Source organism: Arachis stenosperma, chromosome 3 (genome assembly GCF_014773155.1).
Source record: "Arachis stenosperma cultivar V10309 chromosome 3, arast.V10309.gnm1.PFL2, whole genome shotgun sequence".
In the NCBI taxonomy this organism is placed as follows: domain Eukaryota; kingdom Viridiplantae; phylum Streptophyta; class Magnoliopsida; order Fabales; family Fabaceae; genus Arachis; species Arachis stenosperma.
This window is the reverse complement of record NC_080379.1, coordinates 145,295,481-145,306,779: the sequence shown is the minus strand read 5'-3', so window position 1 is coordinate 145,306,779 and position 11,299 is coordinate 145,295,481. Positions and strand designations below refer to the sequence as shown.

Here is an 11,299-nt window from a genome sequence, read left to right as displayed (position 1 = left end):
TATATACATAATCCGTTGATGCTCAACACAGATCATTTGGAAGCAATAAAAATTTTTGCAACCTTCATAGTTGAGAGAGTTTGAGAGAGAGGGTGGGAGGATTTGGTCAGGTTTGAGTGGTGGAGTCATGGAGGATGAAGCTCGCTTGTACCGACTAAATGGCGTTGCTCATGTGCCTGGATCCATCGACAATGAGGTTAGTCATTATTATTAATATTATTCTCACTATTTAAAGAATTAATATTATTTTATAATTATTAATGTACTCAGTTTATTTTATTAGCATTATTTATATAATTAATTTATTATATAAATAATTATTTTTGTTACTATTATGATAGTCCTAGTTATTAGTATTACCTTAGTTTTTATTAGTACCTGTAGCTGTTAGTATCATAAATGTTGTTATTCTTACTAGAGTTATTGTTGTTGGTATTGTTATCATTATTTTTTCCTTCGTGATGTTTCTTAATCTAAAAGAAAATAGAAAACATATGTATGTATGTAATTAAAGTTTTTTTAAAATTTAATATGATTTATTTAGTATTGGTCGTACGTTGAGGGGTTTCTTTACCTACATTGTGCAGCCCACTAGGGTTATTAGTGGCGTGAGGAGGCAACAGAATATGCCTTTACATGAGCAGATCATACTGTTCCTGGAGACCGCGGGGTTGTATCATTTGGCTAGGCTGAACAGTCACTGGTTCTGGGTTGACGAGCCTCTACTTAGCGCATTTATTGAGCGGTGGCGTCCTGAGACCCACACCTTCCACATGTCCTTTGGTGAGTGCACTATCACGTTACAAGATGTGGCATATCAGCTTGATTTGCCAATCGATGGGCAGCCTGTCAATGGGTGCCTGAGTGAGTTTGAGAATCTGATGAAACACGGTAGACCGGCATGGGTGTGGTTTCGCGAGTTGTTTGGGGAGTTACCTCCGCAGAATAAGGTAAATCAGATGACAGTGTGCTACACATGGTTCCATGAGAGGTTCCGGGTTCTCCCAGCAGATGCTAGTGAGGAGACCGTGCGTATATATGCGCGTGCTTATATTCTGATGCTGTTGTCCTCTCAGCTGTTCGTGGACAAGAACGGGAACCGGGTCCACCTTCGCTGGTTGCCTTATTTGGCATCGTTGGACGAGTTGGGGAGATATAGCTGGGGTTCGGCGGCACTGGCCTGGTTGTATAGATGTTTCTGTCGTGGGACAAATAGAAATGTCGCTAACATGGCCGGGCCGCTACAGCTTCTATAGTCTTGGATTTTCTGGAGGTTTCCCACTTTGAGGCCTGCTGGGTTTCATGGTTTCGGGTTTCCGCTTGCATCCAGGTACCGTTTAATATTTTTTGTTTTCATTACTTGTTCAAGAAGCTATTTACTTCTTTGTTAGGACATCATTTCAATTATTTTTGTAGGTGGGCTACATATCTACCTAGAAACGATGAAGTGGGTCAAAGAGTCCTGTCTGCACGCCTTATGTTGGATCGATTGCGTGTGTACGATGTGAGTCATTTAGTCTTTACTCTTACTTGGAATAGTTTAGATTGTATTTTATGTTTTGACATAACTTTCCTTTTTTGATACAGTTTGTGTGGGAGCCTTATTCCTCTGCCGAGGTTGTTGCTATTATTCATCCGGAGATACTACTTGACCAGCACCGTATGTTATGGACGTCCATCACTAGCCTGATATATTTTGCTGCGATTGAGTGGCATTAGGTGGATAGGGTGCTTCCTCAGTTTGGCGGTGTTCAGCATCTTCCTCAACCAGCTCTGAACATAGATTGGTTACATGCCAAGGATGGCAGGGGTGGAGACAGATGGTTCCCTAGATATTATCAGGAGTGGCATCAGCATTGAGAGAACCGGCTTTATTCAGTCATACCGGTCGAGCGAGCCGTTGACCCCGGTCTATCAGCTGAGTACTTGGACTGGTGGTGCCATGTGGTCCACAGATTCCTATCCCTAGATGTTGCATTTTAGGATCTGAGGCCGATTGTTTTGACTGACGAGGCTCTTCACAGAGGGCCGTCCCAGGCCCCCCCAGGGTGCAGGTTTACGACCGACCAGATAATAGGCGTGTCGATCGGCGTCGCCGTATAGGCACCCGTACCACGGATCGAGATTGGCGATGGCTGGCCGATCGTTTGGATGAGGACCAGCCAGTGGCTGATGATGGAGATGTGGTCGATTATCGTGTTCCTCGTCGTAGAGCCAAACGACAGCCTGATAGGGATGGTCGTGCACGGGCACGAGGTCGACGACCTTTGGTTGAGGACGAGGGTACTCAGCACAGTGTTCATGATGATGCTGGTGGTTCGGCTACAGGGATGGATCAGCCCACCTACGACGTGGGCAGTAGCTCTCAGATGTTTGGGAGTTTCGAGCCACATGCATTTGCTGAGTTTACCACCGCTGCTGTCGGGATGGACATTGATGATCCTGTTAGTCAATCAGAGTTCTTTAGGGATATAGCAAACATGCTCAGGGATGACGATGCCACCCATTATAGACCAGTGATGCCTGAGGTTCATTCCCAGTTTGCTGATCACCAGCCACCTATTACTGATGTTCAGCCTCAGTTGGCCGTTGACGTCAACGAGCCTGCAGCATCTCCTTCTGACCCGTGGATCCCGTTAGGTGGGACACCGGCTTCAGCATTCAACGCCGTTCCCCAAGAGACAGCAGCACCAGAGGCAGACCAGAGACCTCGGAGGGTGAGGCGTCCTCCTTTGTGTGGCACCGGAGGTCACCTTCTTGGTCACTTCGACGATGATGACAGTGATACCATTGAGGATTCTGATTAGTTATGTTTTATATTCCCATGTTGTTTTATGTACTTAGTATTATGTTTAGGGTGAACCGTTTCGAAATTCTGTGAAATATTATCTGCCAGTTATTTGATATTTATATACGTATGATATTGTATGGTTACGAACTAATTTGTCACAATTATTAATGTTTTTCATTTAATCATGTAAACAAAACGGAGTTATCATTATCAATTTAGTCATTAAACAAATATTTTGACATTCATTTTAGGATCCAACCTTACATAACTCAATTAATGGCTGACTAATACAACTTAAACAAAGCAGACGAGCAACTCAACGTTATAACATCTAAGAACCCCCTCCAGCATGATGCAGTCGCTGGTCACAGCTCCTCCTCGTATGCCCAGGCTGACGGCATAGTCCACATCGCTTTGGCATGTTCTACGCAGACCGATCCATACTACCACGGATCCTGGTTGCCTTCGGACGACCTTCCTTTGCACGCTTCATGTTAGGGTCGGGAATGATGGTTGGGCCAGCATAAGGGGGCCATAGGCCTTCTGCGATAGGCAGAACAAAACCCTGCTTGTAAATCTCGAACACCTCAGTCATACGATACACCTCGTGAACATATGACGCCCAATTAAGGCACGAATAGGCACAACAAGCTATAGCGTGGCAACAAGGATAATGGAGCGCCTGAAAGTGGCCACAATCACAGTTCTGATCCTTAAGGGATACTCTGTAGCTACCCAGGGAGAAGTTCCCAGTCGGTGTTGTCTCGGCCACAGTGTACTCCGATTGGTGCCTGTCGTATAACGTCACTGTGAAGCACCTTGAGTCTCTAATGTTCCTTTCGATAGCCTTTACCAAAGCCTGACAAAACTCTTGTCCAGATCCGAGTTGTGCCTCTGCTGTCTGTCCACGGATCACGAATAGCTCTGCAAGCCTCTCGTAGGTTGACTTAACCAACGATGTAACCGGGAGGTTGCGAGTTCCCTTTAACACGGAGTTCACACATTCGCCAATGTTGGTTGTCATGTGCCCGAACCATCTTCCACCATCCTCGTGTTGTGTCCACTTGTCGTATTCCATCCGGTTGGCCCAGTCACACATTGCCGGATTCTCAGTTCGAATGATGTCAAACCAATAATAAAACTCTGCTTCAGTTTTTGCGTAGGTGGTGCACGAAATTGTGATCAATACTTTTCAAAACATAAACAATCCCTAGTAATGGCTCCAAAGACTTGGTGCTCAATACCATGGCATAAACACAACTTCGCACAACTAACCAGCAAGTGCACTGGGTCGTCCAAGTAATAAACCTTACGCGAGTAAGGGTCGATCCCACGGAGATTGGTGGTATGAAGCAAGCTATGGTCACCTTGTAAATCTCAGTCAGGCAGACTCAATTGGGTATAGATGATGAATAAAGCATAAAGATAAAGATAGAGATACTTATGTATATCATTGGTGAGAGCTTCAGATAAGCGTATGAAGATGCCTTCCCTTCCGTCTCTCTGCTTTCCTACTGTCTTCATCCAATCCTTCTTACTCCTTTCCATGGCAAGCTTGTGTAGGGTTTCACCGTTGTCAGTGGCTACCTCCCATCCTCTCAGTGAAAATACGTCCCTGATGCTCTGTCACAGCATAGGCTAATCATCTGTCGGTTCTCGGTCCGGCCGGAATAGAATCCAGTGATTCTTTTGCGTCTGTCACTAACGCCCCGCCTTTCGGAGTTTGAAGCACGTCACAGTCATTCAATCATTGAATCCTACTCAGAATACCACAGACAAGGTTAGACCTTCCGGATTCTCTTGAATGCCGCCATCAGTTCTTGCCTATACCACGAAGACTCTGATCTCACGGAATGGCTGGCTCGTTTGTCAGGCGAGCACTCGGTTGTCAGGCGATCAACCATGCATCATGCAATCAGAAATCCAAGAGATATTCACTAAGCCTCGAATGCTTGTAGAACAAGAATGGTTGTCAGTCACCTTGTTCATAGGTGAGAATGATGATGAGTGTCAATCATCACCTTCATCAAGTTGAAGAACAAGTGATATCTTGGACAAAGAACAAGCGGAATTGAATAGAAGAACAATAGTAATTGCATTAATACTCGAGGTACAGCAGAGCTCCACACCTTAATCTATGGTGTGTAGAAACTCCACCGTTGAAAATACATAAGAACAAGGTCTAGGCATGGCCGTGAGGCCAGCCTCCCAAATGATCTAAGATAGCATAAAATTAGAAGATAGCTACCCAGATTCCTCAAATACAATAGTAAAAGGTCCTACTTATAGAAAACTAGTAGCCTAAGGTGTACAAAGATGAGTAAATGACATAAAAATCCACTTCCGGGCCCACTTGGTGTGTGCTTGGGCTTGAGCAATGAAGCATTTTCGTGTAGAGACTTGTCTTGGAGTTAAACGCCAGCTTTTATGCCAGTTTGGGCGTTTAACTCCCATTTAGGTGCCAGTTCCGGCGTTTAACGCTGGAATTTCTTGAGGTGACTTTGAATACCGGTTTGGGCCATCAAATCTTGGGCAAAGTATGGACTATCATATATTGCTGGAAAGCCCAGGATGTCTACTTTCCAACGCCGTTGAGAGCGCGCCAATTGAGTTTCTGTAGCTCCAGAAAATCCACTTCGAGTGCAGGGAGGTCAGAATCCAACAGCATCTGCAGTCCTTTTCAGTCTCTGGATCAGATTTTTGCTCAGAACCCTCAATTTCAGCCAGAAAATACCTGAAATCATAGAAAAACACACAAACTCATAGTAAAGTCCAGAAAAGTGAATTTTAATTAAAAACTAATAAAAATATACTAAAAACTAACTAGATCATACTAAAAACATACTAAAAACAATGCCAAAAAGTGTACAAATTATCCGCTCATCACAACACCAAACTTAAATTGTTGCTTGTCCCCAAGCAACTGAAGATCAAATAAGATAAAAAGAAGAGAATATGCAATGAACTCCAAAAACATCTATGAAGATCAGTATTAATTAGATGAGCGGGGCTTTTAGCTTTTTGCCTCTGAATAGTTTTGGCATCTCACTTTATCCTTTGGAACTCAGAATGATTGGCTTCTTTAGGAACTCAGAATCCAGATAGTGTTATTGATTCTCCTAGTTAAGTATGATGATTCTTGAACACAGCTACTTTATTGAGTCTTGGCTGTGGCCCAAAGCACTCTGTCTTCCAGTATTACCACCGGATACATACATGCCACAGACACATAATTGGGTGAACCTTTTCAGATTGTGACTCAGCTTTGCTAAAGTCCCCAATTAGAGGTGTCCAGGGTTCTTAAGCACACTCTTATTGCCTTGGATCACAACTTTATTTCTTTCTTTTTCTTTCTCTTTTCTTTTTTTTTTTTCGTTTTCTCCCCTTTTTTTTTTCGTTTGCTTTTTTTTTTGTATTCACTGCTTTTTCTTGCTTCAAGAATCATTTTTATGATTTTTCAGATCCTCAGTAACATGTCTCCTTTTTCATCTTTCTTTCAAGAGCCAACATTCATGAACCACAAATTCAAAAGACATATGCACTGTTCAAGCATACATTCAGAGAACAAAAGTGTTGCCACCACATCAAAATAATTAAACTGTTATAAAATTCAAAATTCATGCAATTCTTTTCCTTTTCAATTAAGCACGTTTTTATTTAAGAAAGGTGATGGATTCATAGGACATTCATAACTTTAAGGCATAAACACTAAGACACTAATGATCATAAGACACAAACATGGATAAACATAAGCACTAAAATTCGAAAAACAGAAGAATAAAGAACAAGGAAATCAAGGAACGGGTCCACCTTAGTGATGGCGGCTCTTCCTTCCTCTTGAAGGTCCTATGGAGTGCTTAAGCTTCTCAATGTCTCTTCCTTGCCTTTGTTGCTCCTCTCTCATGATTCTTTGATCTTCTCTTATTTCATGGAGGAGAATGGAGTGTTCTTGGTGCTCCACCCTTAGTTGTCCCATGTTGGAACTCAATTCTCCTAGGGAGGTGTTTAGTTGCTCCCAATAGTTTTGTGGAGGAAAGTGCATCCCTTGAGGCATCTCAGGGATCTCATGATGAGAGGGGTCTCTTGTGTGCTCCATCCTTTTCTTGGTGATGGGCTTATCCTCATCAATGGTGATGTCTCCCTCTATGTCAACTCCAACTGAATAACAGAGGTGACAAATGAGGTGAGAAAAGGCTAACCTTGCTAAAGTAGAGGACTTATCCGCCACCTTGTAGAGTTCTTGGGCTATGACCTCATGAACTTCCACTTCTTCTCCAATCATGATGCTATGGATCATGATGGCCCGGTCTAAAGTAACTTCGGACCGGTTGCTAGTGGGAATGATTGAGCGTTGGATAAACTCCAACCATCCTCTAGCCACGGGTTTGAGGTCATGCCTTCTCAATTGAACCGGCTTGCCTCTTGAATCTATCTTCCATTGTGCGCCCTCTTCACATATGATTGTGAGGACTTGGTCCAACCTTTGATCAAAGTTGACCCTTCTTGTGTAAGGATGTTCATCTCCTTGCATCATAAGCAAGTTGAACGCCACCCTCACACTTTCCGGACTAAAATCCAAGTATTTCCCCCGAACCATTGTGAGATAATTCTTTGGATCCGGGTTCATACTTTGATCATGGTTCTTGGTGATCCATGCATTGGCATAGAACTCTTGAACCATCAAGATTCCGACTTGTTGAATGGGGTTGGTAAGCACTTCCCAACCTCTTCTTCGGATCTCATGGCGGATCTCCGGATATTCACCCTTTTTGAGTGAAAAGGGGACCTCGGGGATCACCTTCTTCAACGCCACAACTTCATAGAAGTGGTCTTGATGCACCCTTGAGATGAATCTATCCATCTCCCATGACTCGGAGGTGGAAGCTTTTGCCTTCCCTTTCCTCTTTCTAGAGGTTTCTCCGGCCTTGGATGCCATAAATGGTTATGGAAAACGAAAAAGCAACGCTTTTACCACACCAAACTTAAAATATTTGCTCGTCCTCGAGCAAAAGAAGAAAGAAGAGAGTAGAAGAAGAAGAAATGAGGAAGAGGGAGATGGTGGTCGGCCATTATGGGTGGGTTTGGGAGGGAAAGTGGTTTGAATTTGAAGGGTGAGGTTGGTGGGGTTTTATGAAGGATGGATGTGAGTGGTGAAGAGAAAGATGGGATTTGATAGGTGAAGGGTTTTTAGGGAAGAGGTGTTGAGGTGATTGGTGAATGGGGGAAGAAGAGAGAAAGTGGTGGTGGGGTCCTGTGGGGTCCACAGATCCTGTGGTGTCAAGGAAAAGTCATCCCTGCACCAAATGGCATCAAAATTCACGTTTTGAGCCATTGCTGGCGTTAAACGCCGGGCTGGTGCCCATTCCTGGCTTTTAACGCCAGGTTCTTGCCCTTTTCTGGCGTTTAACGCCAGTCTGGTGCCCCTTTCTGGCGTTAAACGCCCAGAATGGTGCCAGACTGGGCGTTAAACGCCCAACTGCTAGGCTTACTGGCGTTTGAACGCCAGCAGCATCTTCCTCCAGGGTGTGCTGTTTTTCTTCCTGTTTTTCATTCTGTTTTTGCTTTTTCAATTAATTTTGTGACTTCTTATGATCATCCACCTACAAAATAAAATAAAATAACAAAAGAAAATATGTAAAATATAATATTGGGTTGCCTCCCAACAAGCGCTTCTTTAATGTCAATAGCTTGACAGAGGGCTCTCATGGAGCCTCACAGATACTCAGAGCAATGTTGGAACCTCCCAACACCAAACTTAGAGTTTGAATGTGAGGGTTCAACACCAAACTTAGAGTTTGGTTGTGGCCTCCCAACACCAAACTTAGAGTTTGACTGTGGGGGCTCTTCTTGACTCTGATTTGAGAGAAGCTCTTCATGCTTCATCTCTATGGTGACAGAGGGATATCCTTGAGCCTTAAACACAAAGGATTCTCCATTCACTTGAATGATTAGTTCACCTCTATCAACATCAATCACAGCCTTTGCTGTGGCTAGGAAAGGTCTGCCAAGGATGATGGTTTCATCCATGCATTTCCCAGTCTCTAGGATTATGAAATCAGTAGGGATGTAATGGTCTTCAATCTTAACCAAAACATTCTCTACAAGTCCATAAGCTTGTTTTCTTGAGTTGTCTGCCATCTCTAGTGAGATTTTTGCAGCTTGTACCTCAAAGATCCTTAGCTTCTCCATTACTGAGAGAGGCATGAGTGTTACACTTGACCCTAAGTCACACAGAGCCTTCTTGAAGGTCATGGTGCCTATGGTACAAGGTATAGAAAACTTCCCAGGGTCTTGTCTCTTTTGAGGTAATTTCTGCCTAGACAAGTCATCCAGTTCTTTGGTGAGCAAAGGAGGTTCATCCTCCCAAGTCTCATTTCCAAATAACTTGTCATTTAGCTTCATGATTGCTCCAAGGTATTTAGCAACTTGCTCTTCAGTGACATACTCATCCTCTTCAGAGGAAGAATACTCATCAGAGCTCATGAAAGGCAGAAGTAAGTCCAATGGAATCTCTATGGTCTCATTTTGAGTCTCAGATTTCCATGGTTCCTCATTAAGGAACTCAGTGGAGGTCAGTGCACGCCCATTGAAGTCTTCCTCAGTGGCGTCCACTTCCTCTCCATCCTCTCCAAATTCGGCCATGTTTATGGCTTTGCACTCTCCTTTTGGATTTTCTTCTGTGTTACTTGGGAGAGTACTTGAAGGGAGTTCAGTAACTTTCTTGCTCAGCTGTCCCACTTGTGCCTCCAAATTTCTAATGGAGGACCTTGTTTCATTCATGAAACTTTGAGTGGTTTTAATTAGATCAGAGACCATGGTTGCTAAGTCAGAGGGGTTCTGCTTAGGATTCTCTGTCTGTTGCTGAGAAGATGATGGAAAAGGTTTGCCATTGCTAAACCTGTTTCTTCCACCATTATTATTGAAACCTTGTTGAGGTCTCTCTTGATTCTTCCATGAGAGATTTGGGTGATTTCTCCATGAAGAATTATAGGTGTTACCATAGGGTTCTCCTAGGTAATTCACCTCTTCCATTGAAGGGTTCTCAAGATCATAAGCTTCTTCCTCAGATGAAGCATCCTTAGTACTACTTGGTGCATTTTGCATTCCAGACAGACTTTGAGAAATCAAATTGACTTGTTGAGTCAATATTTTATTCTGAGCCAAAATGGCGTTCAGAGTATCAATCTCAAGAACTCCTTTCTTCTGACTTGTCCCATTGTTCACAGGATTTCTCTCAGAAGTGTACATGAATTGGTTATTTGCAACCATTTCAATGAGCTCTTGAGCTTCTGTAGGCGTCTTCTTCAGATGAAGAGATCCTCCAGCAGAGCTATCCAAGGACATCTTGGATAGTTCAGAGAGACCATCATAGAAAATACCCATGATGCTCCATTCAGAAAGCATGTCAGAAGGACATCTTCTGATCAATTGTTTGTATCTTTCCCAAGCTTCATAGAGGGATTCTCCATCCTTCTGTCTGAAGGTTTGGACTTCCACTCTAAGCTTACTCCATCTTTGTGGTGGAAAGAACTTTGCCAAGAAGGCATTCACTAGCTTTTCCCAAGAGTCCAGGCTTTCTTTAGGTTGAGAGTCCAACCATATTCTAGCTCTGTCTCTTACAGCAAAAGGGAATAGCATCAGTCTATAGACCTCAGGGTCAACCCCATTAGTCTTGACTGTGTCACAGATTTGCAAGAATTCAGCTAAAAACTGATGAGGATCTTCCATTGGAAGTCCATGGAACTTGCAATTCTGTTGCATTAGAGAAACTAATTGAGGCTTAAGCTCAAAGTTGTTTGCTCCAATGGCAGGGATAGAGATGCTTCTCCCATAGAAGTCGGGAGTAGGTGCAGTAAAGTCACCCAGCACCTTCCTTGCATTGTTTGCATTATTGTTGTTTTCGGCTGCCATGTCTTCTTCTTCTTTGAAGAATTCGGTCAGGTCCTCTAAAGAGAGTTGTGCTTTGGCTTCTCTTAGCTTTCTCTTCAAGGTCTTTTCGGGTTCAGGGTCAGCTTCAACAAGAATGCCTTTGTCTCTGCTCCTGCTCATATGAAAGAGAAGAGAACAAGAAGATATGGAATCCTCTATGTCACAGTATAGAGATTCCTTGAGGTGTCAGAGGAAAAGAAAAATAGAAGAAAGAAGAAGGGGAAGAATTCGAACTTTAATTGGATAAGGTTCGAATTGTGCATTGAGAAGGAGTGGTACTCCATAAATAGAAGGATGTGAGAAGGAGGGAAGTAATTTTTCGAAAATTAATTAAAATATTTTGAAAACATTTTTGAAAAACACTAATTGATTTTCGAAAATAAAAGTGGAAAAGAAATCAAGTGATTTTTGAAAAAGATTTTTAAATTAGAAATCAAAAAGATTTGATTGAAAACTATTTTGAAAAAGATGTGGTTAAGAAGATATGATTGGTTTTAAAAAGATGTGATTGAAAAGATATGATTTGAAAACAATTTTAAAAAGATATGATTTTAAAAATTAATGACTTGCCTAACAAGA

General features: G+C 42.8%; 1 non-coding gene across 1 annotated transcript; it reads left to right on the top strand.

Annotated features, from left to right (window-relative positions):
- Window positions 1-10,189: 10,189 nt before the first annotated feature.
- Window positions 10,190-10,297, top strand: LOC130971132 (small nucleolar RNA R71). The gene has a single exon (XR_009082364.1). It is a non-coding gene; the product is annotated as a small nucleolar RNA R71 (small nucleolar RNA).
- Window positions 10,298-11,299: the final 1,002 nt, after the last annotated feature.